Genomic DNA, 9,281 nt, shown 5'->3' with positions numbered 1-9,281 from the left:
TTAAAAATCTGAGGTGCTTGAGTTTCAGATTTAATGTATCCCCTGCGGGTTTCGAACTCACATGTCTTGGTTTCCCACGTCAAGGCGCTACTGAGTGGCCGCATTAATCATTCGGCCACTGAGGCTGAAACTTTTACTTCTTTCTTCTGTAAAGTCAATCACAATAAACAAACAAGTATGTACTTATATATATATATAGAGAGACGCTCACTCATATTCATTTTAAAATAATAAAACAAGATTTCACTTTTTACATATATTATACATGATTGATATACACTGTAAGTAATATATACTGCAATTTAATAGCATGTTTACTTAAGAATAAGATTCTCAGTTCTTATAAATTCTATTCTGTCTTTAAAAAAATATAATTCTGATAATTAATCTGTGTTATAAATAACAAAGTTTAGTTAACTAATAATTAATCTAATTGACTTTTTTATATTCTTTCTGTTTTGAAAAAGATATAATATTGATAATTGATCTGAGTTGCAGATAACAAAGTTCAATTAACTGATAATTAATCTGATTAATTTCTTTATTTTCTTTATTATTATTATTATTATTCTTTTATTATACTTATATACAAGTGGAGCTTATAATGAGTTCTTACGTGATGTTAAATACAGGCTAAGTGTTGATTATATAGAAGGAAATATAGATGTTGAAATTATATCAAGATAATAAGAATATAGAAAATACAAAGAAGTGATAATTAAATACATACAATAATAACTTCTCATCTTAGAAATATAGAGTAATTTACTGAAGTAATTTATACATCTCTGTATTTATTAGAAATCTAAGATGCTTAAATTCTGAATTTAATATATTAAACTGTCTGATAATTTCATATTTTATAATCATGAGTTTCTTAATTATTTCTTCTTATAATTGTCTCTGATAATAGTAATAAATATCTCAGCTTGAGTTAAACTTTCACTTCATTCTTATCTCTGTTAATGAAATTATCAGAATATTATATATTATCAGTCTAATAGTTAAATATATACTTTTAACAATTTTTTATAACTCTAGAATTGATTTAATGTGTAAATTTATCAGATTATCTTGAAGATAGAAGTCAAATTCAGTTTTATAAGTATATAGTTTTATTTAATTTTCAGTTGTAATTAATATATGTAAGTTCTGTTTCAAAGTTAGTATTATAGTTCTATATAATATGAAGTGATATCAAAGATTATTACTTACTAGAGAATTGTATTTCACTGTCTTTATATCTTTAACATCTGCTTATTCAAATCTCTGATAGTTAATATTATAGTAGTATTAGACTAATTTAATATACAAGTCTCATTTCTTCTCTATTCAATCTTGAGAAGTGTAGATATTAACTTAATGAAAGAAATCTAGTAGAGCTGCTATAGTATAGTACTCTGTAAAAGATTGTTCAGTTTTACTGTAGTAATATATTAGTTTATTTCTTACAGTAATAATAGTCTACACTATAGTATTATCTTAGACTGAATTTCTTTTTAAGTGATTCAACTGCTTCTTAAGATAAGTAAATAAACTATTATATATTTATTAGACTGACTGCAGTATTAATATATAAGTAATTAAAACTATCTTAGTTATTTTATAAAACTAAAACAGTGAATTAATTATATATTTCAACTGAGTTCATTTCATATCAGAAAGTTTCAATTTATCTGAATCTTTTCTCAATCAGAGTATTACACTTAATAATTAATTATCTGACATAATTGAAGAGTCTAAATAGTTATCTTATATATTAAACTTCACTATATTCTAATATTCTGTATTATATTCAGTGATGTGACTGATTTATTTATTTATTAAATATTATAAAATTATTATTATTATTTAGAGAAGATATAAATCATATTAATAATGTTTCAAATCTATGATATTTAAATTATTAGTTAATTTATTCAAAATTAACAGTAGTGTTATTAAGAAGTATTATTAAAAAGTAATATTAAAAAGTGTTATTAAAAAAACATTTTCTTTTACAGAGTAAATATAAAAGTTACTTAAGTAATTACTTTTATCTCATTCTTATCTCAAGAATCAGTTATTTAATTATTCTTTATTTTAATATTAAGATTCTTTATCAGTGTTAATATTATAAATTAAATTATATAAGCAATGCAGAGAATATAATCTTATTTATTACTTCAGAAACACAAAGTCAATTTTTACTTTAAACTCTTTATTATAGTGTAGTTATTCACAGTATTATCAGTTGTAATTGTAAGAAGACTGAGACTAATATCTTAATAGTTATTTTTAATCACAGTCATTAATATCTCTACTATATAATTCTCAGTATAACTACTGATCAATGATTTAAATTCAATTAATATCTCTTGATAAGTTCAGTTCTCATCAATGTAATAACATATAACTCTTATAAATGTAAGATTATTTATACTAGTTTATATATTCATTGTAAGAGATACTCTTCAATGATTCTTCAACTCTAATTCTAGATATTATATATTAACTTTGTAGTATATCTTGAGATTGAACTGAAGACAGAATCAATGTGAAATATAAAGATTTGAATTAAGTATTTAAAGAAGTATTCAGAATTCAGAGTTTTTAATTAATTAAAGAGAAAGATTCAGAGATATACATATATAAAGTAATTATTCATGAAAGTTATTAGATAAGAGTTATGAAATCAGAGTACTTGTAAGAATAAGTGCTCGTAGATAATTATTTAAGTGTTTGCAGCTTGATGTGATATGTACTGTTAACTACTAGAAGTATTCATGATAGAAAGATAAAATGTAGAGATTAAATATATAATAGTATTCAAGCTGAGTTGTGAATAGTATTCATGAACTTCAGTCTATATAGTTGTATATAGTCAAGAGTCACTAACTCTATTGATTATATAAGAGATAGAAATAGAAGTAAAGAATCTATAAGAAGTAGAATTTCTGACATACTCTTCTCTCTCTAAGACTTTGTCTGTGAAGTCTTTCACTGAGTGACTTCATAGAATCAGCTCAGCACTGCAGTGATACTCACTAAAAACTCTTTATATCTATAAAAAAATCTCAGTGAGGAAAAATCTCTTGTTACTATGAAGAGAAAAGAGTCTGTCACTCAGTTTCTTATTCTGTAAGATTCTTTGTAATCTACAGATTCTTCTCTGACTATTATTATTATTATTATTATTATTCTTCAATTATAGATGTATGCAGTCAGAGACTATGATATCTACCTGAGAACTTTTAGTTCTCAGAGTTTTTCCTATATCTGTAAAGTTAACTATTATACATTCATCAATTTCAGATATGTAAAATCAGAAAATTCCAGCCCAGAATACAAAAACTGTTTACAAATTGCAGTGTTTTAACATCTTCTGATACTTTGAAACCATTTGACAATATCATGACAAAGGAAAAGAGAAAGAGAACACAGTCTTAAAGATAGACACATTAAATAAATAGATAGAAAGAAATTGAAAGAAAAAGATAAAGTAAAGAGAGACTGTAACAAAACAAATTATTAAAAGATAGTGTATAGCTGTTTTAACAGACTATATCTGATTGATTTCCTCCTCTTCATATTCAGATAATTCTGAATTTAGTCATTTTCTTGTAGCTGCTTGAGTTTCTGATAGAAAGTCTATTAAGTATTTAATTCCTGTCTCAGTTGAGAATAAGAATCTCATATTTAATTGATTTAGATCATACTTCTCTTTCAATCTGACTCTGAGATTATTGTATAATGCACAGTGCATTACAATATACTCAGGATTCTCATTTGCATTGCAGAATAAGCATTCTATTGAGTCAAATCTATCATCAAATCTTTGTATATAAGATTTGAAATAGCCATGTCCTAGTTTCAGCTGTATTATAGATGAGAATATTTTCTTTTTACATTTAATTGAACAAGATTTCCACTTGGGTTTTGTTTCAAATCTTGAATAATGTATACTCTTCTTTTGTTTCTGCCAGCTTTCATTCCACTTGTCTAAACAAGATTCTTTTATTTTTCTCTTTATAAAAGACCAGAACACAATTTTTTGAATAGATCTGCTTAATTCTGCACCCTTTTTTGCAGCTGAATCAGCCAATTCATTGCCATGAATATTCATATGAGCAGGAACTCAGTGCAGATAAATTATCAGCTTTGATGTTCTTCTCTTTTGAATTTTTAAAACAGAGTTTAAGATCAGTTCAAGATTCATTTGATCATTATGAATCTGACTATTTCTAAGTCTTTTTAAAGCAGCTTGACTATCAGAGAATATTCATATCTCTTTCAAACTATTTCCTCTTTTATGAGATTTTATTTCTATGAGTTTGAAAGCTTTTACTATTGCAAATAGTTCAGCATCAAAGACTTCAGATTCACAGCCTAGATTTCAGAAATCTGAGATAAAATTGATATTATCTTCAGTATAAGCAATGCCTGCGTCTAATCTATTCAGGTTCTCATTTTTTGAGCCATCTGAATAAATCAGAATAGAGTCTTTTATATTGATTGTAGAAATTCTCTTCAAATACTGTTCATATTCTTTCTCTTTTGATAGTTCACTTATTTATAAGTCTATAAGAGATTTAAGCTTTTCTCTTTAGAGAGATAACTTCTCATGATTCACTTTTTCAATATTTAAAGAAGAAAATTGATTTTTAATCAGAGAGCATAGTCTGTAAAGTTGAGAAGACATTTTCTTTGAAGAATTATTTTCATTTCAATCAAGAAATCTATTTCAATCCAGTTCATTTCCAGAGTTAATTGATGGAAATGAAGAAGAGACTCTTTCTCTGATTATATGATTTGAGCTCATCTTTATAACTCTCAGTGCATAGTTCATACAGGCCTTTTCAAATCTAATAGCAGGAGGAGGAATTGAAGCTTCAATTTCCATTGCTTTAATAGAAGATGATTTGAATGCTTCTAGAATTCTTCTCAAGGCTCTGTTTTGCAGACTTTGAAAGAGTTCAGTGAAATTCTCTTGATTATTTCACTAAACTTGAACTTCATATTCAGCTACTGATGTAATACAGGCTACATATAACTGTCTCATAGCCTGGAAGGATAGACCTCTCTCTGTATTTGATAGTCTAATTATGTTGTTTAATAGCCTTTCTGCCTTGACAGTTCTTTGTTGAATGTGATATTTAAAATTCAACTTGGAGTTTAATCATACTTCCTAATCATTTGACATTTACACTGGGTTTAATCTCTCTATTTAAAAGAGTTAGAGATAGTTCTTTCTCATTGAATCTAGAAAAGAAATGAATTAACTCAGTTTTATTCATATCAAATTGAATTTAATTGATATCTGCTCTAATAAAGATTTCCTTTGCAGCTTCTTTAGTCACTTTCAAATTCTCTTTGATAGTTTTTGAGCTGTAGACTAGATCAATATCATTCACATAACTCAGAGATCATACTATTCTCATATTTCTATCTTTGAATAGATATGCAGTGTATATTGCAAATAAAATAGATGAGATTGAAGATTCTTGTGATACTTCTATTTTTATCTCAGTCTTGTCTTATTTCATTCTATCAAAGAAAAGTTATATGATTCTTTTAGACATAAAACAGTTAACTCATTTTATTAGAGAAAGTGACATTTTTAACATCTTCAAAGTCTGAATTAACTTTGACTTTGAAACATGATCAAATGCTTCTTTTATATCAATAAAAACTGCAGTTGAGACCAGATCTTCATGCTTTGCTATTTGAATATCATGAACAACTGAGAGAACAGTGTCAATTGCAGAACATTGTTTTCTATCTCTCATTTGTTCACTGAATAAAAGAGAGTTATTAATAGAGCTTATAAAAGATAGTTGAGTAGCTATTATCTTTTCCAAAATCTTTTCTAGACAGTTTAATAGAGATATTACTCTATATAACTTAGAAATTGAAGTTTTTCTATTAGGTTTTGCAAGAATCACTCTAGTGACTTCTCTCCAGCATTCAGAATGATATCCATTTTTCAAGAGATTGAAAAAGAGCTCAAAATATTCATTCTTTAAGTAGGAATATGTATTTTGAATAATCAAGTGATTAATTGAATCAGGCCCTGCAGCAGTTTTAACAGAACTTGAGAAGATAGCTGACTTTAATTCATCTTATGTAAGATCAGGTCATTTCCAGTCATTTTCATCAATATAGTTGAGAAGTGATATATTCTCTTCCTCTGAATCTGAATCTGAATCTGGTGAGTTCTGAAAGAGAATTCTCATGAAAGCTTGACATTTTTCCTTAAAAGAGTTTGCTGTATATGATTCATTCTGAAACTCATATTCTAAGACTGGAAGTTTTGCTACACTTCTTGTTTTAGTATAGTTAAAAGCTTTAAAAACTTTCTTCCCTTGTGCTTCTTTAAGAAATTTATTCCAGCAGTCTGTTTTAGCTCTTTTAATATCTGAAAAATATTCATTTCTGACAGCTTTGAACTCTTTATCAGATATTACATCATTCTTTTAATCTCTTCTAGTAGTAGCTAATACTTTTCTTTTAGATGAGATATTCTCATTTCATCAAGGTTTTGAATACTCAGAAGATTTTCTCTTTGAAATATTATCTCTAACACTTGTTAGAATAATAGATGTAATAAGCTTCACTCTATTCTCAAGCATTTCATTTGAGATATCTTGACCAGAATTTCAATATAGCTCATTCTGCCTTTCAGATTTTAACAGTTTTATGCTTTCTTCAACTGCTTTTCAATCAGCTTTTTCAAAGTTAAACTGATTAGAGAGAAGAGAATTTTCACTCATTTGTTTTTCACTCAGTTCAATATCAAATTGAATAATCTCATGACCTGATCCTGATGTCTCATTTGAATCAATGAACCAGTTTACAAGTCTTCTTTTCATTAGATTTTGTGACATGAAGATTAGATCTATAATAGATTTCTGTTTCATGTCTTTTCTAAAGAATGTTTGTTGATCAGACTTATTAACCAAATCTATTGAATGCTCAAAGATTCATTCAACTAGATTATCAGCTCTCACTGCTCTCTTGCATTCTGAATTTCATCAGAAATGATGTGTATTGAAATCTCCTACAATTATAGAGTTTCTTGATGAAGTTATGTTCAGAAATTCTCTATTAATTATCCAGATATTGTTATTTTTCTTCAATGAGTTTTCATTATAGATATTTATGAGCTGTATAGTATCAAACTCATTTTCTTTATCTATAACATCACTCACCAGAATATCAGGGTCAGACATGATATTAAATCTTAGATTAAATTGATATCTTGATCTCTTTCTTTCATAGATCACTACTCTTGACTTTATCTCAGACTTTTGAGGTAGAAAGCAGTAGTAGCTTGAATGAGAAATGATGTAATTTTACTCAGCATCAAAATTCAGTTCCTGAAGTAGTACAAAATCAACTTTTTGTTCAAATGCAATTTGAAGACAAGAATAAATACAATTTGAGTTTCTATTCACATTATTTTAAATAAATGTGATTTTTGAAGAGTTTTTAAACTTTTTTTGTTGTTTTTGTTGTATATTCATACTAAAACAGAGTAGAGATAGAGTAGAATCTAGTCACTATCATCAGATAGTAGATTATAACTATTTTGAAAAGTAGGGATCTCAACTGCTTACATTATATCTAGTTTATTATCAGAGTCATTTCTCAATTCTCTAATCTTAACAGAAGTTTGAGGATTCAAATTCTGTTTACATTTAGCTGGAGAATTGAAGTTTGAAGATTTAGATAGTTGAGAGTTTCTTCTTTTTGAGCTTGCAGTTGTAAGTCTACTGGCTTGACTCTTCTCTTCAGTTCTAGATTGACTTTGAGCTTTATCTTTTCTCCAGTTCTTTTGAGTTCTAGGAGTAAACATACATTCTTTTAAGCTAGATGCATGTTTTTCTTTGCAATTAGAGCACTTAAGCAGAGTGTGTTGACATATTTCACCTCTTTTTGAGCATGTTTCACACTTATGCTCACTAGTTTTATGATCTCTGGCACAGAATGCACATTTTGAGTCTCTAAAACATGAGATTGCAAAGTGTTCATATCTTTGACAGTTTGAACACTGTGTTTGAGCTTTGAGATTCATTCTTGAGTCTTTGTATTCATAAACTCTCATTTTCAAACCTGCTACTCTTACTTCAGAGATCTTTGACTGTTCAAGTGTTTTTGTATATACTAGAACAGAGGCATTTCTCCTGCTTTGTCTGAACTCAATTGAATTTAGTCATACAGGCTCCTTTCTCAGTTGAATAGAGTTGTATTCTTTCAATTCATTTTTGAGAAGTAGCATTCCTTCTTCACAGTCAAAAATTTCAACTGGAATATCATGAAGAATGAATTTGTCTCACTTTTCATCTCTTTCAGATAGAATTATTGTGTTTAGCAAAGATTCTACTGCTGACTTTCAGAGATTCTCATTCTGAATAAGGAATTCAGCACTGAATTCAGGCATTATAGTCAGAATGATGAAGTTTTCAAAGAATGATGACTCAATTGAAGCTATAACTGGTTTTTGAACTTCAATATTAGTTATCAACTGAGAAAAGAACTGCTGATTAATTTCATTTCTAATTCTGAAAATGAGATTTGAGTTTAGCTTGTTTCTTTGCAGAATGTCCTGGTTTGAGACTTTGAGAATAAGTCTTCTATTTCTGAAGATTTAGAAGTTTTTCTCTTTTTACATTTTCTTTTTCACTTTTCTATGAATAGAGATATGAGCAGTATTCTTCTCAGTTTTCTCAGGATTTTGAGCAGGTTTTGAGACAGCAGGTTTAGAGACAGCAGATTCAGCTGCTTGAGCATATGTTTTCTTCTGATTCAAAGAAGAAGAAGAAGTAGGAAAAAAAGAAGAAGAGTAAGATGAAGAGTCAGTGATTATACTAGGAATTTTCAATGTTTTTTGAACTGTGTTTGAGATTTCAAGTTTGAACTTGATCACCTTCTGTAGTTGTCTAGTCTGAGCATGAAGAATTAACAGAACTTCTTCATTCATCTCACTCAGACACTGCTTTTCAAGAATCTTGCTTGCTTTTTCAAGTTTCTGTATTTCAAGAACTTGTTGTTTCTCTATTTCTTCTTTCTTTCTTCTCTTCAGAATTTCAATCTCAGGAATAGCATTTGAGAAAGCATCTTTTTTCACATCAACTGAGTGTATTTTTGAACTCATTATTCTCACTCAATAAAAAGTTGGGTCAGAGTGGTTTCAATTGAGATATTTCTAAGTCTGTTTTCAAATTGAAAAGTTGATCAGACTGTTTCAAAAGAAGAATAAAAGACTTTTGTGTATAAAACACCTGATTTTTTTATTTCAA

The sequence above is a fragment of the Blastomyces gilchristii genome, assembly GCF_000003855.2.
Source record: "Blastomyces gilchristii SLH14081 genomic scaffold supercont1.7, whole genome shotgun sequence".
NCBI lineage: Eukaryota > Fungi > Ascomycota > Eurotiomycetes > Onygenales > Ajellomycetaceae > Blastomyces > Blastomyces gilchristii.
This window is presented reverse-complemented; position numbering follows the sequence as displayed.